This window comes from Ixodes scapularis, unplaced genomic scaffold, assembly GCF_016920785.2.
Source record: "Ixodes scapularis isolate PalLabHiFi unplaced genomic scaffold, ASM1692078v2 PGA_scaffold10__122_contigs__length_95168666, whole genome shotgun sequence".
NCBI classification, from domain to species: domain Eukaryota; kingdom Metazoa; phylum Arthropoda; class Arachnida; order Ixodida; family Ixodidae; genus Ixodes; species Ixodes scapularis.
In genome coordinates, this window is record NW_024609836.1 from 11,094,228 (window position 1) to 11,117,319 (window position 23,092).

Below are 23,092 nucleotides of genomic sequence, written 5' to 3' on the forward strand. Positions count from 1 at the left end.
ACTAAACATGGTCGCAGCATGCTCGAAGTAATGACCGTACCGGTAACACGTTACTTTCCTATGTAATGGAATAAAATTTGAGGTGTTTCAGTCATGAGCAACGACATCTTGAGTTATGTTAGACAAGACGACTTTGTTTGTAACTTTTCATATTCAGGAACATCGAGCCAGAACGCATAGAGGTGAAGCGGAAATTGTTTCTTGCAGAAATATCCGCTAGCTATCATAAACATTTCGTCGATTTTTTCTAATTTCCTAATTTATAATTTATAATTTCTAAACATTTCTAATGGCTCTCCGGATACCAAATACCAGACATCAAATATAAAACTACCGACTGTAACATGTTTTTGCACTCTTGCGGATCTACCACCACCAACATGGCTTTCGCAAAGGTTACTCTTGTGAGACGCAACTCTTTGAATTTATACATGACCTTCATTGCAGCCTTCAATCTCGCAACGAAACACACGAAATATTTTTAGACTTTTCCAAGGCATTTGACCGTGTCCCACATATTCGTTTAATCTCTAAACTTTCTCGCCTTCATCTAGAGCCCCCAGTCTTAATGTGGATACGTAATTTTCTTGACTCGCCACTGCAGTACAAAGTCTTAAATGGGTACGAATTTGATTTAATTATTGCCACGTCTGGCGTGCCCCAGGGCACAGTCCTTGGGCCTCTTCTTTTTTTAATATTTATGAATAACCTTCCAAGTTTTCTTTCTTCTCACATACGTATTTTTGCAGACGACTGTGTTCTATATCGCAAGATCACTTCACCTAATGACCGCAAACTCATCCAAAAGGATCGAGAATCTAGATAATGTCTCTCAGCGGTGTAACAACTAGTTGATGCCACTAAACAAAATCTAAATCCCAACTTATCTACATTTTTCGTAAAAGAGTCCCTTCCTCCTTCCAGTATTTGCTGGGTGACGAGATCATTGAAGAAGTCGATGGGTATAAATATCTCGGTGTCGTTCTAACGTCCGATTTATGACACGAATTATTCACATTAACACAATTTCTTCGGACGCAGCAAGGACCCTTGGCTACATCCGGCGTTGCCTGAATGCTGCCCCTCCAAAGCTTAGGAAACTTGCATACGAAACCTTAATTCGACCAAAATTGGAATATGCTTCTACAATGTGGAATCCCCACCAAAATTACTTGATCGCCCAACTTGAAGCAATTCAAAACTGAGCAACCCTCTACATTTTATCAAACTAGGACTATAAAAACAGTGTTTCTGCTATGAAAACGGGACTAAATTCATCAACTCTGGAGGTACGCCGCAAGGTTGCGCGTTTTTGCTTACTCCATAAACTTTCCCACTATCATCCCACTGTTCGAAGCTCATTCCTGCGCACTCCCGCACGGTCATCTCGTCGCCTCAATGACTCCTACAAGTTTCAACGTATATCGGGTTCCAGTAATGCCTTTAACAATTCATTTCTCCCACTCACAATTGTGGACTGGAACAATGTTCCAGAATCGCTCATTACAATAACTGACCCCGTGGTTTTCAAAAACTCCGTCATGTATTTTTCCACACCAAATTAGTTTTTTTTAGCTACGTTGCATAAGTGTGCGTTGTTATGTATTCTTTATGTTCTTGTGTTTTCATATCTTTTATAATTTCTTGTGTTGCCCTCCTACTTATGTAATACCCACGAAAGAAGACCCTCAATGATTAATAAATGAAATGAATAAATGAACGAAGGTAAGATTTTACTTCTTTTCTTTGATTGGGTTAAATGGGAAGGCGGTTGTTGTTTCTGAGGTAATGACGTATTAGTTATATTATTCAGTAAATAGCAAGTGACACCTTAAGACGCGTAGTGCTAATTATTTTTGCGCTTTCTGCTTTGATCATTTTGTCTTCGGTGTTTACACAATGCACCACTTTCACGGGCTGCGGAGCGATGAGACGCTGGGACCACGCGCTGCGTTCCTTTAGCTATCACTGACTACAATGTTCGCCGATAACCTTGAACGCACGTTTCTACTTTTTTTTTTTTTTTTTGCTTTCTTCAGAACGTGGAAACTCAAATTTGGAAATATTGTCCTGCTAGTAAATTTAAAATAATTTACCCCGACATGTAACGATGAGCCATCTTGGGCAAAACTCAACGGGGGCGAGCCTTTGGAAATGTCTTTACCACTTCCGATTGACTGGGGTACTAACTCATACTAACTCGTGAAATATGCTTTTGAGCGCTCCCCCTTTCCCCTTTTACCGAAAAACCCAAGTAACTCAACTATCTGAATTATGGAACTGGAAACCTGTTTCTGGAAACCTAAAATCCAGATGGCAGACAGGGGAATAATTTCTGAAAATATGAAATCCAGGTTGAATCCAGAAAGATTTCCATTTCCAGAATCCATATAGCGAGAAGTTATACCGGGTTTTTTCGTAGGGGCCTCAATCGCAAAACTTTCTCCGTCCGTCAGTGCATTTTCCGCTAAATTTAGCTTGAAAAGTGGCGTCACGTGACGTCAGGCGACCAATGCATCTTGGGAAATTGACGGCACGTGACCTACACGTCAACACAGTTTCCCCACAAAATTTTGCGGGAAAATTCACGTCTTGGGGACAAAACATCAATTCAGTTTCCCCCCTAATTTTGGGGGAAATCGATGTCACGTGACCAATTCAGTTATCCGCTAAATTTAGCGGGAAAACTGACGTGTTGTGACCCAGACATCAATCTTATTCCTCCGCTAAATTTAGCGGGCGAAATCGACTTCGTGTGACCTGACATCACCTGAACTATATAACCATTCAGTTTCCCCGCTAAATTTAGCGGGTAAATATACGTCACGTGACACACCAATTTCCTCACCAATTTTATTTTAAGGCATGTCATATACTACAGAAATTTAAAAGCAAAGGTCGGTGCCATTTTTTTTTTTTTGCTTCAGAGTTTTTTAGGCCCACGTTTATTTCCTTACCAAGCGTTGTCCCTCTAGTATACGCGTCATTCGCAAAACCACTACGTCGGGAAACCGCCAAGTTCCACGCAGGAAGTTTCCGATTCAACCCGACTCAACGGTTCTTGCGAAACTATCACGGTTGGTTGTTCCTGGCGCTGTACGTCTCGTTATTTCTCTATCGTTAATTGGGGTAAGAAAACCCTACCTTCGTTTCCTTATCTGGAGGTCAGACCGGGGAGTTACGGCTATGCTATAAACGACACGGTACTCATGGAGGACTATCGCATCCTCGGGACTATAGACCACACCCGGTGTATAGACCACACCCGCTGTACAGACCTTGGCGTTTTCATTGATATTATTCTTTCATTTACGGCGCATGTATATAGGATCGTTGGTTCAGCGATAAGAAAGCGTGACTCAAGCCGCACCCTTGCGGCTTTTTGTCAGAGCTCCTTGCATCATTTGTTTAGTACTTTGTACTTGGTGATGTTAAATAAACTTTGATTTGATTTGATTTGATTTGGTATGATCACTCGGTTATCACGTTCTCTCACTTCACCATTATGTGTGGTGTTTCTGTACGGTAGCACCGTACTACGCTTATGCCTTGAATTCTGTTCAATTTGTTGGAACTCGCCATTTTTAACCCAAAGTGGAAATGATTGAAAATGTGCAGAAGAAATTCATTAGAATTATTTACGACCGATACATTGGTCGGAAACAGTTTTTTTTTGTTACGATTCGTTGCTATCACTAGTTAGGCTGGAAAGGCTATCAACGATGAGGTCTATTAGAGAGATTCATTTGCTTCGTAAGGTAGTGCATAGTACTGCTAAAACGGAGAGCTTACTTGTGAGTGTAGACTTTCATATTTCCACAAGAGCTAGTCGCCATTTTTTTACATTTTATTCATACAGAATTTGTGAGTCGTCACCGTTATCTCGTATGCAGTCTGCGTTTAATAACGCCGGCAATTGTGAATTTGATATTTTGCTTAATTTTCCTAAATTTAAGCCAGCCTTGCCAAAATGTATTTTATTTCGCTTAGATTTTGTGTAGAAGTTTTATTTGCCTAGAAAACTTATATTCATGTCCTTTCACAGATTTTGTACATTTTATATAGTGCTGCTGTAAACACCAACTGACAGTGCACCACACTAAAGGTTTCATGTTTCGTCATTATAATCTAATGACGATATATTATATTATATTATTATATAATAATATCGTTATTATTATACAATGCAATCGACATGTCGCTGATGCACTGGGGCCCCCCCTTCCTTATAAAGTACGCCTCTTGCAGTTCACGAGCTCTTTGATTCTGGCTTCTACCTAGAATCTTTGTATCATCGAAGCGTGACTCACATTTCTAGGCCCTGCGATGCCTGGGAAAATGTGCGCCCTCACTTGACTTTAAAATTTCTACATGCTCCATGTTGAGTTATGGGAAGAACGGGCAGATTCCGGGGCAGCAGGGCTTGCTGCTTTATTGTCAACATGGTGAATCGTCCAGGACGAGCAACGATGAAGTGAACGGCCACAGCAGCCGCGCACGGGTCTTGTAGCCAGAGCGCCAAGCGATAACTTGGGGAGCGCATGCATGGGGCGGATACATCACACAGCGTTATGACAATGCAAGTCACCCACACAAAATTCCTTCCAATTTTAGTTTACAGTCACTAGTACACAAACGTAAAATCTTTGTAAACACTTTCACAGTGAATGGCTTTTGTAACCCTTATCGAAAGCTCCCCTCTCCGTTCACTTCTGCTCAGTAAAAGTTACCATAGCATGGTAAAACTGACATATCCAGGTCCAACTGGCCCAAAAGCTTTGTATAACAATGCCAAACTTCACCTCGCACAGATCGGAAAAGTGACAACATCCCCTCTCTTTTCCTTTTATGAAACGAACATCGAGATATAAAAAAAAATAATCATAAATATCTTTCTTAGCACGACAGATTTTAATAAAAGAGGTATAACAATTTGTTTTAGTGCATTAGAAGAAACAAAATGAGTTGTTGTTGTTGTTGTTGTTGTTTATTGCCCAGAGGAAAGGCCCGCAGGCCTAAATGGGAAAGGAATTAAAGGAAAGCGGGGAGGCCGGCGCTATGGACGAAGTCTACAAGGCTTCGAGCGCAGGCGTTGTTGGTCGTCCAGGTCTTGTAGGCGTCCGGATCGTCCCACCGTATCCCCGCCTGGAGATACGGTGGGACTAACAAATCTGGGTAGATCGCCTTGGGAAACTGTAGAATTCGGAGTGCCAACCGGTTTGGGTGTCATAATTTTGCAGTTTCGAACCCAAACGTGGCGCCCTTGGGACACTCGCTTCTTAGCCAGGGGTCATCCTAGGAGCCTTTTCCAGGGAGGGTACAAGTGTTTACTGTCAAACACAGGTCGGAAAAACCTAGATCACGAGCAGAATTAATCTCCCTTTCTTTGCTTTCTCAAGAACTGAGTCACGCTCGCGCCTATGTGCAAACTGTACGATAACCTGCTTCCCTCGTTGGCACGCAGCCCCTCCCACCAGCTCTCCTCCTATCTTACTGATAAGATCATAACCTTTTGTCTCAATCTGAATCAGCCTGATTTCAACATCTCTGGCACTCTTGTGCGGGAAATCATACGCGGGAGGGCCCTACAGTTTATCATTTAGGCTGTATCTGACTAATTTGTAATCTGACGTCGTGATGACGCTGAAGACGAGGACAAAAGGGAGACTAGACAACACGGAGCACTACTTCAACTGTTTATTTTTGAAAAAAAGGGGGGTGGGGTGCATATATACACTCACACCGCTTCACCTCAGCCAATCCCAGGCCTCACCGTCGCTCGCAAAAACGCTATCTCTTTGTCTAACAGGTCAAGGGAGGCAACGCTGACACATTGTGCTCCAGTCTGTTTTATCAAGTCTGCTTCTATTATTTTCCTGACCGTCTTAGCCTTGTGTCTGGATAGAATCGCGCACGTGTTGAACAAGGGCCTGCACCCACAATCGTGACAATGAACTGAAGGATGACCGCCACGGTGGTTATTAACGTTAGGCATCTGCCTGTTTGCCCGATGTACTTTTTACCGCATGACAACTGAATCACGTACACGACTCCCTCTGCGCAACCGACAAACGGGTTTCTATGCTTCTTGCCACAGCACAGGGGGCCTCCGCGAAAGGGGTTCGTTAATCTGCACAACCTGGCTAGCTTCTCCGGAGCCGAGAAAACAACCTTCGTATTCACTCGGTTAACTACTTTCTTAAGGTTGTGCGCAGTTTCGTGCATGTTGATGATCCTGTCATGTTGATCCTGCCATGTGTGGCAAGATCAGCATTGGTTAGCTATTTTCTTAAGGTTGTGCGCAGTTTTGTGCATATTGATGATCCTGCCATGTGTGGCAGGATCAACAGGGCACAAAACACACACTAAAAACAAAGTGACATAGCACACAAGACCAAATATGCCCAATGTCAAACATATGTCATCTATGAGATTCCCATAACGTGCGGGAAATGTTATATAGGGCAAACAGGAGGCAGTATAAACGATAGAACAAAAGAACACGCCGGAACTTTACGAATCTCTACAGCAGCAGGACACCTAGCAGCTCACTGCACTACGTGCGAATGTGAAGCAAGACTACACTAAGTTGACATTGTGGGAAGAAATCAAAACCAACTCGGGCGCGTGAATTGGTAGAGGCCTTTGCTTTAAGGACAAGGTGGTGGAATGTGTCAGTGCCCCTTCAGTTGAACTGCGTCAAAAGGAGGAAGCGTTGTGCGGGGAGCCACGATGTTCGGGCAAGAGAAAAAGAAAGAAGAATGTGCAAACACCTCATACCAAAAAATCAGAGATTTAGAAGCGTTTTAAAGAAAAAGGAAAGAATATTATGAAATTATGCGGTAAAAAAAAAATGAAAGTATTCATTACTCGACAAGAGAAAAAGACAAAGAGGAGCATTAAACAGTTTTAAGTCCAGCAGTGTGAGTGGTGTTTTTTGTGTGGGGTGCAATCTTTGTTCAGGTGGCCCATCGAAAACAAAAACAGCCAGTAGTAATCTCGCGAGTTTACCTGTTCGTTCCAATACAGGACATTGTTCGCCGAGCTTTGGAGCTGCTTGTTCACATTCGTGTATTAGTCTATTTGGTGGTTTATTTTCATGGAAAGTAATGTTATTCAGTACGACCGTAGATGATAGCAATCGTCCCTGAGCATAAGTTCAGTCGTTTCGCCACCGACCATAATCAGATGCATCAAAGGTGTTCGTAAAAAAGCCCGCAATTTAGGCTCGAAACCACTTCGTTCTCCTCAGACAGGCACAGTACTACTGTTTCATTGGCTGTGCTACAAGGGAAATATTTCTATCTCAAAATGAAGCAAAAACAACATAAGTCATCAACACAATTCCGTGGTCGCTGAAACTGAAACCAACCAAATTGAAGCAACTCAATGGCGGCGAGTGCGTCAGCGCCCTCCGTCGGCCGGTAAGGCAGCTACTGAGATGAAAGAGCCCACATCAGATACTGAGCCCCATCCGACCACGTCTAGCGGGGAATCAATGTAAGTCTGACTGAAACAATCGGTTTTCGTAAGCGATAAGTGATAAATGCCCCCTGCGGTGAAATATCGCTGTCGCTAAGCGGTGTGCGACGCGCCTCCCCCGAAAGCCCCCACGCAACCACCCCAGCCGCCGCCTTCGTTTACATGTACAGCAACTGTCCCGATTAACCGTAGGCGATCGCAGCGCAATCACCGCGTCCAATTTCCAGCCGGCTTTCTTTCGTTTGGAGATGAGAAAGAGACGTGAACAAATAAACATCAATGAAAGGCAGTGTCCGTTACGATTATCTTGATAATCGTTTCTTTATAGTGTACCGTTTCTCGGAGAATCGAAGCTGCTGCATTCATAGCGTCTCCAGAGCCGTTTTTTCTCGGCATTCTCTCTCCACACACCTCGGTAACCGCCTTCCCCCGGCTTGTCTAGCGGGCTAATTACACCTTAGCGGCGTGGAAGAAGAGGGCCCGGGTGTCTTCGGTCGCTGCCTAATTAGAGAGGCGAAGCTTTTAAAGGCATCTGAAGCGACCGCCTTCCGAGCAACGGCAGAATAAAGTCCGCCGAGGAAGGTGTGGTGAGAATTCTCTGCGAGTTGACTCGCCTGATTCGGAGGAAAGATCTGGTATAACGCTCGAAAGGGGGTCTTTAGTAGACAAGCACACGAGCAGAAATTTACGCATTCATGCGCACCAACTCACACACGCATGCACACGCGCGGGAGCGCGCGCAAACACAAGAACATACGAGGGTAGAAAGTTGGGCGAGTTGGTGATTCATAATAATTAAAAAGCGCAACAGGACAACGGACACAGAAGGAGACACAGACACAGCGCTACTTACAGAAACAAAACCACAAGGGAAATACTCGAGGCTCGAGAAATTGCTAGATTAGGGCTGCAATGTGTAACCGCACCCTCTTTATCGTTATCAGAAAAAGAATTGCAGTTTCTTGACCAAGCATGACTAGTTTTGGGTGGATGCTGATGAGTGATGCAGGAATTTTTAGTCATGTTACGTTGTCTTTAAAGATTTTTACGATGTGTATTTTGTATCTTCCTAACTTGTTTGTGTTGTTGCCGGTAATGTATACCGAGCTCCAGCGGAAATAAAGTTCAGTTTTAAGTAGCGCTGAGTCTGTGTCTCCTTCTGTGTCCGTTGTCCTGTTGCGCTTTTTAATTATTACAAGAACATACACACACACGCACACGCACAAGTACAGACATGGACAGATACACAAACACACATGAACACAGACAAACAAGCATACACAGACACACTCACAAGCAGAACACACATACACATGTACACACGCACGCGCACGTATACAAAGATACACACACGCTCGCACGCACATACACACACGCGCTCACACAGACAGACGCACACGCGCCAGACACGTACACATATACACGCGTACGCACGTGCAAACAGATACACACACACACACGCAGATAAACACGCTCGCGCACACACTGAGAAACGTATACGCACCGCAGATGCGCACGTACACAGATGCACAAACACACACGTACACACAGACACGCGCACGTACCACACACATGCACACGCATGTACACAAACATACACTTAAGCGCACATACACAAGCACAGACACATACGCATCTACACACGCGCGCGCACACACACGAACATACACGCACACGCACTCAGATATGCACACGCGCACACGCACGCCCACACTCACCTACACAGAGATGCGCATACACACAGGAACACGCATGCACAAACGCATAAACACGCACGCACAAACGCACACGCACGCATACACACACGCTCGCACGCACACACAATGATACACCTATGCGCACACGCACACGCACCGATATACTTACATGCGGCTGCGCGCATGTACACACACATGTACGCTCAAGCAAACAAAGTACACACATGGGTGCACGCACACACATGATCATCATCATCATCATTTAATTCCCTCTAGGACCTGCAAGGGGTGTTACACAAGAAAGTATTCACATGGATAAAAATATATAAATATGAAATGTTTATAGATTAAGTATAAAGCAGCTAACAGCCCCTGAAAAAGCTGGGTCCCCCCAGCTAAACAGTTTTGGAAATACCGTTTTTATTTCATTTGTTTTAAGCGACGCTTTCATTTACGAAGTTTACTCCTGGCTTCAAGAGCCCACTCCTTCGGCAGCCATGCTCAGAGGCGAGCGCGCTGTTTCCAAACAAGCCCGCATTTTCCCACACGTGAAGACTGCGCAAGCGCTCGAGCCAGATTCGCGTGAGGCAAGCGTCTGCTCACACACCGTGCCCGCAGCAGCACCACCGCAACGGCATGACGTCAGACCCGCGTCTAGTTTGTATGTCTGCCTGTACAGATGAAAACGCCCGAAAAGGCAAAGACGACCATACGCATACAAGTACGGACATTAGCGTCCGTACGCCCGCTCATAGTCAAGTACAAACATGTTCTATACACCCACGCACGCATATATACTGATACGCATACACATACACGTACACACCGGCATACATCACATCCACGTGTATGCAAGCAGGCGAACGTGCACGTGCCTATTCATTCATACCTGAGTAAGCACGTAAACACTGATAAAGGTGGATCCTCCCAGTTGAAGAGAACTTTCAGAGTGTGTGTGTGCGTGTTTGCGTCCACAAAATCTGCACATGTGCATACGCAAGCATACAAAAATTCTCAGATACAATTTTGTACATAAAGACGGATACGTTATCACATGTCCCCAAACACCGACAGGGTCACAGATACACAGGGCTACAGTGCACTGTTGGTGGGGATTTGACATTGACACTTCTTTTGCATTTCACTTCGACGGGCTGTTCGTGGTAACAAATTTTACCGCTTAAGTTTGCGTTCAAAATGAAGATTTCTACCAGATTACTAGTTTTTGTGACGGTCCTTCAGTTCGTAGAGACAAACAGAAAAAAAAAGTATGCTTACTTGATCGTGCTGACAGACTTGCGAGCTCAAAATGTATGATAGGACTTCCAGGGAAGAAGAAGAGGGCGTGCGAACGGCACCGCCAACCTAAGATTTGGTCTCATTTCTGACATGTTCCGTGAGAGTCAAGGGAGGCGGTAGCTCATTAAGTTTCATGTAAATAAAGCGTTTCGACAACTAAGCGCGCGACCGCGCCCTTCTACCAAAGAGTTCGCGTCACCAAAGCACTTGCGTCACACTCTCAAAGTGGTGAGTTCAAATCCTGCCGGAAGGTGTAGTCTTTTTACGTGGTTATCTATGTTGCGCTTAACCCTTATTGGTCTCGGTTTTTCGTCACAGCCATATGTTGCTGTAAAAAGTCACAGAACTTTATAAAAATCGACTAATCAGGCAGATTCTGCTTTAAACCGGTGGTTCACTCGTGTATTCAGATAGTTCTAGTATTGCCTATACGTGCAAACGCAAGCGCACTAAGGTTGCGTTATCGCAGCGTGCTCCACACACCTCATGCGCGTCGCTGCGATGCCGCACAATCTAAAACTCAGCTTTAGGTGTCCGCGCATGTGGAGCACGTAACGCTGACGAAAACTCGCAGCGGTTGCGTTTGGTCGTATACGCAACACTAAAACTAACTATAAGTAGTCTACGTACTCCTTACATCTACAGGCGAAGGGCAAGACATGTATGCAGGGTGTTACTCGAAACACGGGAGAAATCGTTCCGGCGAATAACACGCATATCACAGAAAATCGTTTCATGCCACAGCGGTTTCTGTCAGGAGGCCCATTAAGGAAAATTATTAACGTTCAGTATAATTACATTTTAAAGCAATAGCTTGAAGGAGCTCGTTGGGCAGAAAAGCCGGCGTCGGCGTCGGTGGGTGGGGAACTCCTGATTGGTCCATAAGAAATTACTTCGCATTTAGTTGCGAATTCAAGCAAGACCTTTTAAAATTATTAATTAGACGGTAAGTGCTAAAAAGTAATTAATGACCTAATTATACTGAACTTAAATATACCAAAACACACGTATGACTAAATTGCGACAAAGTTACGGTGTCGTTTTCGGTCTAGCTTTCTCGCGTGGTGAACTCATGGTCACATAAGTACACGTAGATACTTGTTCACGACAATTTTTTGTTTATACACTACATAAAAACGTACAACTACAAAAAAAAAAAAAGTAGCGCTGCTGGCGTCGGTTTATTTGACAGGGGATTTTATTATTAAATTTACTTGCCGCGATCAACACTATTTGCAATTTTTTTTTAAACAAAGTATTAAGCTAGGTCCTTGCATAAGAGCGCGTCTGGCTATCGAACTATACTTCGTCTCAGCTTAATTACAGACGCACCGAGTCTACGAGCTAATGGGACCAATCAAGCAGCGTCAAAAACTGAAGTCGCTGGGCCTTTTCTGCTTGTTATTGGTTCCGGGATGGTAGAACACGTACGAAAACATAACGAACACCACGATGGTGTGCTTTTGACAATGTCTGATTGGTCCCAGGAACTTGTAGCGTCGGCTGCGTCTGGACTTAAAATGAAACGAAGTCTAGCTATTCCCCCTCACACACACACACGTACACATGCAGTCGTGTGCCTGCGCAAAAAAAAAAAAGCATACGAACATAGAACTATAGGCAAAGGACGAAGGTGCGTGAGTGTGTTCCAGCGAGCAAATGAACATACACATAAAGATGCCCGCGAACATCCGGTCAGCTTGTACGGTACTTGAGCAAAAAGTATGCTCCGTTTCACTCTAAGCCCGACCGCAGCGGGCGCTACGATCGAATGAAACATATCAATCAGCTCCAATCACGCACAGAAATCACCGGCTAAACCAATCATGATGATTCCCCCCCCCCCCCCCCCCCCCCCCGGTGATTTCTGTGTGTGAATGGGTTAGCTAGCAAATCCAGAAATAGAGTGAGTGTCATGACGATGCACTTTTGGAGATGCTTGATTGGTTGCATTGAGATTGTAGCATCGGCTGCGGTGAGACCTAATGTGAAATTGGAGTATACCTATGCCATTCGAAGCCCGCGTACTAGGAATTTCAAGTCACCGCAGTACGATTGAGCGCACGCACAAAGTGGACACGAGCTTGCGCCAGCGTTCGTCTGTGTCTCATGTTCAATTGTCTTTATATACGGCGAGAAATTGAGGGAGATGAAATTCAGGGAGAGGTTTGGACGCCGACGTTCGGCGTTTGGACGAGTTCTAAGAGGGAGTCGAGACAAAATCGGCTAGCTTCGCGTCTATCCACTTCATCGTTCCCAACAGAACTCGGTGTTCTGACGTCATTGCGCGCTCTCTTGTCTCCTCCTCTCCCTCAGTGTCTGGCCGTATAGTCGCTGGCAAAGAGGTGAATGGTGAGGACCAGCTACGGTTGTCCGGCCTTCGTGCACCTCGACATCGTTCGCGCGCAGCCGAAGCACGGTGGAAGGTAAGGAGCGCGTGCTGGATGACGGGCTTTGAAAAGACGCTCTCTGGCGTCCTCATTCTGTCAGTGACTGTGACGGCATAGCTCGGAGGTAGAGGAGCCGGTTAATGGCCTTTGGTTATTTCAGGTAGCGTTCCTCGGACCCGCCAACCTCTGTCAGGTAAACATTCGATTCGTCCTAGCGGGGGCCACAGCATGGAGCAGCAGAGACTCGACACGAGTTATGAGTCGGCGTTCGGCTGCGACTCGTTCCTAATCAGTGGGAACACGAGCCACAGCGGGACGCTGAAACGCTCACTCGTGTCCCGTCTGTGTACGGGCCTCCGGTAGATGACGTCCAAAGTCCAGCGCTACTGCTTGCTTACCCACGCTCTGTTTGTCCCACTAAAAAATGTGCAATGGAGTAAAATCTGCAGCCCTCGTGAGTCGATCGTAAGAGCAAACGACACACTTACGACTGGCTCACGAGCACTTTCGCCTCGTAAGCCAATAGGAAGAGCGGTGTACGTTCTTCCAATTTGACTCGTGAGGGTGCTAGCCTCGCTCCACTGAACGGTTTTGAGTGAGGAAGAGTATAGGGAGTATTCACTGCGGCCATATCTGTGTGCGCGAATGCTTAGCGCGTGCTGATGGCGAGCTTCCACAGTTCTTTTGCACGGTGCATTCCGCACCATCAAAAGTGTCGGTCTTAGCAGCCTATTGACGTGAGCTCGTTCTGAGCATGCGCTCTAAACAGCACCCACAAATATGGAGTCCAGGGAATACTCCCTATAAGGGGTATTCACACGAGGGAGAAATCCCGGGGATTTCTCCCCGGCACGCGCGCATCACGAGATGGAAACGCGAGGCTTTTGCACATCGCAAAGCCTGACGTCTTCGTCGTGGGATGCGCGTGCCGGGGAGAAATCCCCGGGATTTCTCCCTCGTGTGAATACCCCTATAGGAGGCCCTGTTCCAGGAGCTGCGAGTTGAAATTTGGAACAGCCGTATAAGTTGCCAACCACGGGGCTCCAGGACCGCATTAGTCACGCCTCCCAGGGAGAAACTGGTAACACCTCGTCTTCACTTTCTCGGGAACTTTCCGTCTCCATTATTTTGGGAAGAACACCATCGACGCGTGTATATTTCTCGTCGTTGTTTTTGTTTTAGCATCAGTAAGGTGTAAGGGAGTGCCGGAACGAATCAATGATACGGGTCATATTGCCCGAATTCGGAGGCGGGATAGAAATTACCGCTCCACCCTGCTTGAGCATCCAGGGGACCAACGTTAACACGGCGAGTCATCTACGCCACCTCAGCTCGGCGAGCGTATCACGTGATTTGCTGTCTGGCACATCGTTGTCCTCACCGCCAAGCCACGCGGCACCTTGGCGGTGATGGATTCTCTCGGCTGGCTAGTACCGTCTACGTGGTTCCATCGAGGGTACAACGGAGTGCTCGTTCTACCTTTAATTGGGGTTAATGGGATGTGCCGGTGTCACGGTCAGTGCTAGGCGCGCCCGTGGAGTGGCGGTAGCCTTGTTCCACGAAACGTACAACTGCGCGTTTTTTTCGAGCAAGATCGGGTGAAAGTGTTGCCCGGATTTCTAGACTGGCGGTTAGGCGAAGAGCTCTTTCGTTGGAACTGGGTGGGACAGAGTGCGAAGTCCCTTCGACTTCCGACCTTGGGCTTTGGGTTTTGAACTCTCAGGGCGCTTGGGAATCTGTTGTGTATCGGACACGCGTCTGCCTGCTCTTCGCAGTACTGGTATGCCTAGATCTAAAAGTGCCTCTCACTGCTTGTTCAGGGTCACGTGATATATGGGCCGCGTTTGCAGTACAAGGATTGGACGCGCGTTTGCCTGTTATTTGCAGTACTAGTGTGGCTAGATCTAGGTGTGCTTTTTACTGCTCAATGGGGTCACGCGGTTTGAGGGTCGCGTTTGAAATTCAAAGTGCAAAAAGAAGTTAAAAGCGTCAATTGCCCGCAAGCGTCTTCTGACTTTGCTGAGCCACTCCGCCCGCCATCTTTCTCGCCACGCTGCAATGCGTACATGCGCACGAGCAACCTATATGCGCGAGATACATCCACCACAAAAAAAGCCGACCCCCTCTGCCATAGTTCGAGTTGCTTCGTCTCTTCCTTAAAACTAGTCTCCTTACGCAACACCGAAGTGTTGCGTAGGGCGGTGCAGCCAGCGGAAAAAACGCCTGCCCAAAACTGTACAGCGAGAACTGCCGTGAACTGTGTATCGCCTATAAAGCTGCTGAGCGCGCACGAGCTAAGCGAAGACGAGGAAATAAACGTGACGGAAGCGCGCGGCCGGCACTTAAGCATTCTGTAGCGAAGTGTCCTCTTGAGTTGTGCCTACTTGGAACGATACATGGAGTCAAAAGTGGGATAACAACTTTAGCTGCCCCTGAAGGTTTAGCGTGAGGCCACCTCTTCTAGCAGCTTGGAAGGCCTTCCTCAGTCTAAGGTCAGGTTGTTGACAACTTCATGAAGTTCAGCTCGAATGTGAAACAGAGGGAAGGGATATATATGTAGGCATTTTGAGTAGCAAATATAATGTCCTTTAAAGAGAACGAATCTGCTCTACCTTTTGAGCGATTATTCTAATTAGGCAGCCTATGGGAATGAGGTTTTTTTGCGTTCCTTCTCGTTTTGTGTGTCTTTCGAGGATCAATTTAGCTGACACTTTCGTCTTACCTGTTACTATGAACTGCCCTTTTGTTTTCATCGTGCCACAATACGTCAATTGTATTTGGTAAGTTCTATCCGGTGTTTGATTCACCTTTTCGGTGCTTATCACTGAAACAAAACAAAACAAAAAAATATGTCAAGTCTGTGAGCTCTGGATGCATGAGTGGTGTCTAATATTCCGGCAGCGTTAGCAACAGCAGTAGCAGTACTGCAAGAAATAACAACCAACTAATGAAGTTTTGCTTTCAATTTCCTTTAGAAAAACTTTATAAGCATATATATATATATATATATATATAATGGGATTGAGTGAAGATTGACAAGTGCAGCCGTAGTAATATTGAGAACGAAGAGGGGAGAAGGTGATTATTGAATTTATTGCATTAAAGTTAGGGAAAGGGAAAGGGAAAGAGAGCTGGCGAAAAATTGGGCCAGGAGCGGGGATTGAACCCGCAACCTTCGCCTGACCGGGGCGACGCCTTAACCGATTAGACCATCCTGGCCACTGGTTTCGGCGGACTCAATTTCTGACCAGCTCTCTGTGTACTGTTTGGTTTCGAATTCGCTTAACTGGGTAGACGACAACCGTTGCTGATTTAAGGCCCGCGCTATTTCCGACATGCGGCAGTGACGTGGCACGTCATCTCAGCTTGCAAATGTCGGAAAGGGCCCGTCTTCCAGGATATCTAGGGAACCACTCCTCCCCATAGGGACAGGCTGCACCGTATATATAATGGGATTGAGTGAAGATTGACAAGTGCAGCCGTAGTAATATTGAGAACGAAGAGGGGAGAAGGTGATTATTGAATTTATTGCATTAAAGTTAGGGAAAGGGAAAGGGAAAGAGAGCTGGCGAAAAATTGGGCCAGGAGCGGGGATTGAACCCGCAACCTTCGCCTGACCGGGGCGACGCCTTAACCGATTAGACCATCCTGGCCACTGGTTTCGGCGGACTCAATTTCTGACCAGCTCTCTGTGTACTGTTTGGTTTCGAATTCGCTTAACTGGGTAGACGACAACCGTTGCTGATTTAAGGCCCGCGCTATTTCCGACATGCGGCAGTGACGTGGCACGTCATCTCAGCTTGCAAATGTCGGAAAGGGCCCGTCTTCCAGGATATCTAGGGAACCACTCCTCCCCATAGGGACAGGCTGCACCGTATATATAATGGGATTGAGTGAAGATTGACAAGTGCAGCCGTAGTAATATTGAGAACGAAGAGGGGAGAAGGTGATTATTGAATTTATTGCATTAAAGTTAGGGAAAGGGAAAGGGAAAGAGAGCTGGCGAAAAATTGGGCCAGGAGCGGGGATTGAACCCGCAACCTTCGCCTGACCGGGGCGACGCCTTAACCGATTAGACCATCCTGGCCACTGGTTTCGGCGGACTCAATTTCTGACCAGCTCTCTGTGTACTGTTTGGTTTCGAATTCGCTTAACTGGGTAGACGACAACCGTTGCTGATTTAAGGCCCGCGCTATTTCCGACATGCGGCAGTGACGTGGCACGTCATCTCAGCTTGCAAATGTCGGAAAGGGCCCGTCTTCCAGGATATCTAGGGAACCACTCCTCCCCATAGGGACAGGCTGCACCGTATATATAATGGGATTGAGTGAAGATTGACAAGTGCAGCCGTAGTAATATTGAGAACGAAGAGGGGAGAAGGTGATTATTGAATTTATTGCATTAAAGTTAGGGAAAGGGAAAGGGAAAGAGAGCTGGCGAAAAATTGGGCCAGGAGCGGGGATTGAACCCGCAACCTTCGCCTGACCGGGGCGACGCCTTAACCGATTAGACCATCCTGGCCACTGGTTTCGGCGGACTCAATTTCTGACCAGCTCTCTGTGTACTGTTTGGTTTCGAATTCGCTTAACTGGGTAGACGACAACCGTTGCTGATTTAAGGCCCGCGCTATTTCCGACATGCGGCAGTGACGTGGCACGTCATCTCAGCTTGCAAATGTCGGAAAGGGCCCGTCTTCCAGGATATCTAGGGAACCACTCCTCCCCATAGGGACAGGCTGCACCGTATATATAATGGGATTGAGTGAAGATTGACAAGTGCAGCCGTAGTAATATTGAGAACGAAGAGGGGAGAAGGTGATTATTGAATTTATTGCATTAAAGTTAGGGAAAGGGAAAGGGAAAGAGAGCTGGCGAAAAATTGGGCCAGGAGCGGGGATTGAACCCGCAACCTTCGCCTGACCGGGGCGACGCCTTAACCGATTAGACCATCCTGGCCACTGGTTTCGGCGGACTCAATTTCTGACCAGCTCTCTGTGTACTGTTTGGTTTCGAATTCGCTTAACTGGGTAGACGACAACCGTTGCTGATTTAAGGCCCGCGCTATTTCCGACATGCGGCAGTGACGTGGCACGTCATCTCAGCTTGCAAATGTCGGAAAGGGCCCGTCTTCCAGGATATCTAGGGAACCACTCCTCCCCATAGGGACAGGCTGCACCGTATATATAATGGGATTGAGTGAAGATTGACAAGTGCAGCCGTAGTAATATTGAGAACGAAGAGGGGAGAAGGTGATTATTGAATTTATTGCATTAAAGTTAGGGAAAGGGAAAGGGAAAGAGAGCTGGCGAAAAATTGGGCCAGGAGCGGGGATTGAACCCGCAACCTTCGCCTGACCGGGGCGACGCCTTAACCGATTAGACCATCCTGGCCACTGGTTTCGGCGGACTCAATTTCTGACCAGCTCTCTGTGTACTGTTTGGTTTCGAATTCGCTTAACTGGGTAGACGACAACCGTTGCTGATTTAAGGCCCGCGCTATTTCCGACATGCGGCAGTGACGTGGCACGTCATCTCAGCTTGCAAATGTCGGAAAGGGCCCGTCTTCCAGGATATCTAGGGAACCACTCCTCCCCATAGGGACAGGCTGCACCGTATATATAATGGGATTGAGTGAAGATTGACAAGTGCAGCCGTAGTAATATTGAGAACGAAGAGGGGAGAAGGTGATTATTGAATTTATTGCATTAAAGTTAGGGAAAGGGAAAGGGAAAGAGAGCTGGCGAAAAATTGGGCCAGGAGCGGGGATTGAACCCGCAACCTTCGCCTGACCGGGGCGACGCCTTAACCGATTAGACCATCCTGGCCACTGGTTTCGGCGGACTCAATTTCTGACCAGCTCTCTGTGTACTGTTTGGTTTCGAATTCGCTTAACTGGGTAGACGACAACCGTTGCTGATTTAAGGCCCGCGCTATTTCCGACATGCGGCAGTGACGTGGCACGTCATCTCAGCTTGCAAATGTCGGAAAGGGCCCGTCTTCCAGGATATCTAGGGAACCACTCCTCCCCATAGGGACAGGCTGCACCGTATATATAATGGGATTGAGTGAAGATTGACAAGTGCAGCCGTAGTAATATTGAGAACGAAGAGGGGAGAAGGTGATTATTGAATTTATTGCATTAAAGTTAGGGAAAGGGAAAGGGAAAGAGAGCTGGCGAAAAATTGGGCCAGGAGCGGGGATTGAACCCGCAACCTTCGCCTGACCGGGGCGACGCCTTAACCGATTAGACCATCCTGGCCACTGGTTTCGGCGGACTCAATTTCTGACCAGCTCTCTGTGTACTGTTTGGTTTCGAATTCGCTTAACTGGGTAGACGACAACCGTTGCTGATTTAAGGCCCGCGCTATTTCCGACATGCGGCAGTGACGTGGCACGTCATCTCAGCTTGCAAATGTCGGAAAGGGCCCGTCTTCCAGGATATCTAGGGAACCACTCCTCCCCATAGGGACAGGCTGCACCGTATATATAATGGGATTGAGTGAAGATTGACAAGTGCAGCCGTAGTAATATTGAGAACGAAGAGGGGAGAAGGTGATTATTGAATTTATTGCATTAAAGTTAGGGAAAGGGAAAGGGAAAGAGAGCTGGCGAAAAATTGGGCCAGGAGCGGGGATTGAACCCGCAACCTTCGCCTGACCGGGGCGACGCCTTAACCGATTAGACCATCCTGGCCACTGGTTTCGGCGGACTCAATTTCTGACCAGCTCTCTGTGTACTGTTTGGTTTCGAATTCGCTTAACTGGGTAGACGACAACCGTTGCTGATTTAAGGCCCGCGCTATTTCCGACATGCGGCAGTGACGTGGCACGTCATCTCAGCTTGCAAATGTCGGAAAGGGCCCGTCTTCCAGGATATCTAGGGAACCACTCCTCCCCATAGGGACAGGCTGCACCGTATATATAATGGGATTGAGTGAAGATTGACAAGTGCAGCCGTAGTAATATTGAGAACGAAGAGGGGAGAAGGTGATTATTGAATTTATTGCATTAAAGTTAGGGAAAGGGAAAGGGAAAGAGAGCTGGCGAAAAATTGGGCCAGGAGCGGGGATTGAACCCGCTCTACCCAGTTAAGCGAATTCGAAACCAAACAGTACACAGAGAGCTGGTCAGAAATTGAGTCCGCCGAAACCAGTGGCCAGGATGGTCTAATCGGTTAAGGCGTCGCCCCGGTCAGGCGAAGGTTGCGGGTTCAATCCCCGCTCCTGGCCCAATTTTTCGCCAGCTCTCTTTCCCTTTCCCTTTCCCTAACTTTAATGCAATAAATTCAATAATCACCTTCTCCCCTCTTCGTTCTCAATATTACTACGGCTGCACTTGTCAATCTTCACTCAATCCCATTATATATACGGTGCAGCCTGTCCCTATGGGGAGGAGTGGTTCCCTAGATATCCTGGAAGACGGGCCCTTTCCGACATTTGCAAGCTGAGATGACGTGCCACGTCACTGCCGCATGTCGGAAATAGCGCGGGCCTTAAATCAGCAACGGTTGTCGTCTACCCAGTTAAGCGAATTCGAAACCAAACAGTACACAGAGAGCTGGTCAGAAATTGAGTCCGCCGAAACCAGTGGCCAGGATGGTCTAATCGGTTAAGGCGTCGCCCCGGTCAGGCGAAGGTTGCGGGTTCAATCCCCGCTCCTGGCCCAATTTTTCGCCAGCTCTCTTTCCCTTTCCCTTTCCCTAACTTTAATGCAATAAATTCAATAATCACCTTCTCCCCTCTTCGTTCTCAATATTACTACGGCTGCACTTGTCAATCTTCACTCAATCCCATTATATATACGGTGCAGCCTGTCCCTATGGGGAGGAGTGGTTCCCTAGATATCCTGGAAGACGGGCCCTTTCCGACATTTGCAAGCTGAGATGACGTGCCACGTCACTGCCGCATGTCGGAAATAGCGCGGGCCTTAAATCAGCAACGGTTGTCGTCTACCCAGTTAAGCGAATTCGAAACCAAACAGTACACAGAGAGCTGGTCAGAAATTGAGTCCGCCGAAACCAGTGGCCAGGATGGTCTAATCGGTTAAGGCGTCGCCCCGGTCAGGCGAAGGTTGCGGGTTCAATCCCCGCTCCTGGCCCAATTTTTCGCCAGCTCTCTTTCCCTTTCCCTTTCCCTAACTTTAATGCAATAAATTCAATAATCACCTTCTCCCCTCTTCGTTCTCAATATTACTACGGCTGCACTTGTCAATCTTCACTCAATCCCATTATATATACGGTGCAGCCTGTCCCTATGGGGAGGAGCGGTTCCCTAGATATCCTGGAAGACGGGCCCTTTCCGACATTTGCAAGCTGAGATGACGTGCCACGTCACTGCCGCATGTCGGAAATAGCGCGGGCCTTAAATCAGCAACGGTTGTCGTCTACCCAGTTAAGCGAATTCGAAACCAAACAGTACACAGAGAGCTGGTCAGAAATTGAGTCCGCCGAAACCAGTGGCCAGGATGGTCTAATCGGTTAAGGCGTCGCCCCGGTCAGGCGAAGGTTGCGGGTTCAATCCCCGCTCCTGGCCCAATTTTTCGCCAGCTCTCTTTCCCTTTCCCTTTCCCTAACTTTAATGCAATAAATTCAATAATCACCTTCTCCCCTCTTCGTTCTCAATATATATATATATATATATATATATAACGGGCATGGTGGAGGATGCCGGAGGCATGGGTATAGAAGAAAAGAACCCTTAGTGAAAACAGCAACAACAGACGTTATAATCTTCGACGTTTAGGCCGGAGTCCGGCCTTCATGACGGAGGCCGGACTCCGGTCGAAACGTCGAAGATTAAATCGTCCGCTGTGGCTGTTTTCACTGAGGATTCTTTTTTTTTCTCTCTCTCTCTCTCTCTCTATATATATATATATACAAAAACAACCAAAAAACAACAACAACGAAAGTTTACTCCTGCTGGTTACACCAGAAAAGCCTGGAGTGATCTCACCGCCTACCTTATTTTCTGCCTTGTTCTTTTTGTTGAATTCTCGATATATGCTTGCTTTACGGGGCAACCGCACCCAAAAAACTGCCGGTGCGTCACGACAAAATCATTTGGGCTTGCAACCTCCGCTAACGGACTTCGTTTTGCCGAATCCTGGGGCATTCCCCGCTTTTGGGGGCTCTTTTTAAATAAGGCGCAAGACTGTGTGGGGGGTGGTCTTTTTTCGTCTCCCCTTCTCCTGTTTACTTACACTCTTCCTTTGCACAATGCTCATCGATTCTTTCTTTTTTTTTTCTTGTTAGGCTTCCAATATTATACCTTACACGACTAAGTAGCGTTTGCGGGCACGCCGACAGTCGTTACGAATTCGACCGCGTTCTTGCTCATTGAATTTGGGCATTCCCGATGCTATCGCCATCTCAACATTTCAAAATTTGATTACCTTTACTGCCCCAAACGGCATCAGTCTGGAGTAATGACAGTTCCAGTAACATTTGTGGTAAGAATTACCTCTCCCTTACTAGTATTATCGAGGTTTGAGGTAGTGAAAAGAAAAGAAGGGTGGAGAGGAAAGAAGGCAGTACGACCACAAACGCCCCGATTCCGACAACCGATAATTCAAACAGCCGGAGAGCAACGAACCGTCATTGCCAACGACCGATACAAGGCACTCGTTGTTTATACGCAGAAATACCAGACGGTGCGAGAAACAAAAGGCATATAAATCCTTAGTCGATGAACAATTCAAGGTCGAGGAGACGAGTGGTTCTTTATATTGTGCTCGATCTTAGCTGAAATGGCGGAGAGATGTGGTTAAGAAAGGGAAAGAAAGAATCCAACGGTTCAACGTCGAGACAACGGTCATCCGGGCAGCCATTAGTCAGAAAAATGCGTTAGGGCAGATTCACAGTGCCGTCTCAGAGTTCACTTACCCGGGCATTGGCGTAGCCAGGGATTTTGTTCGGGCCCGAAAAAAAAAAAATGAAATTATTAGTTTGCACGTTGCGTCGCGAACGTTTAAGCATATGACGATGGGCTTTGAGGGAGACATCATATAAGTTGGTAGCTTTTGTTGAAGGAAAACGAAAACAAAAAAGAAAATTAAAGGGCTTCGCGCATTACATGTGATCAAATGACGTGCAGCATATTATATACATATAGGAAGGAGTCTATAAACTGTTTAATAAAGCATGGAGTGTTTTTTCTATAAAACGATCTCTATTCCCAAAATGTTAATTTTTTTATTTAATTTGTTCATTTTTTTATTTGGTGTGACCCA

General features: G+C 46.7%; 1 protein-coding gene and 9 non-coding genes across 10 annotated transcripts in view; 1 reads left to right on the forward strand and 9 right to left on the reverse strand.

Moving 5' to 3' along the window:
* Window positions 1-23,092, forward strand: part of LOC8043230 — a 237,567-nt gene that overhangs the window by 95,337 nt on the left and 119,138 nt on the right. The window lies entirely within an intron of this gene.
* On the reverse strand, window positions 16,014-16,087 carry Trnat-ggu. Its single transcript has one exon. It is a non-coding gene; the product is annotated as a tRNA-Thr (tRNA).
* Trnat-ggu lies at window positions 16,448-16,521 on the reverse strand. The gene has a single exon. It is a non-coding gene; the product is annotated as a tRNA-Thr (tRNA).
* On the reverse strand, window positions 16,882-16,955 carry Trnat-ggu. The gene has a single exon. It is a non-coding gene; the product is annotated as a tRNA-Thr (tRNA).
* Window positions 17,316-17,389, reverse strand: Trnat-ggu. The gene has a single exon. It is a non-coding gene; the product is annotated as a tRNA-Thr (tRNA).
* Trnat-ggu lies at window positions 17,750-17,823 on the reverse strand. The gene has a single exon. It is a non-coding gene; the product is annotated as a tRNA-Thr (tRNA).
* Window positions 18,184-18,257, reverse strand: Trnat-ggu. The gene has a single exon. It is a non-coding gene; the product is annotated as a tRNA-Thr (tRNA).
* On the reverse strand, window positions 18,618-18,691 carry Trnat-ggu. The gene has a single exon. It is a non-coding gene; the product is annotated as a tRNA-Thr (tRNA).
* Window positions 19,052-19,125, reverse strand: Trnat-ggu. Its single transcript has one exon. It is a non-coding gene; the product is annotated as a tRNA-Thr (tRNA).
* Trnat-ggu lies at window positions 19,486-19,559 on the reverse strand. The gene has a single exon. It is a non-coding gene; the product is annotated as a tRNA-Thr (tRNA).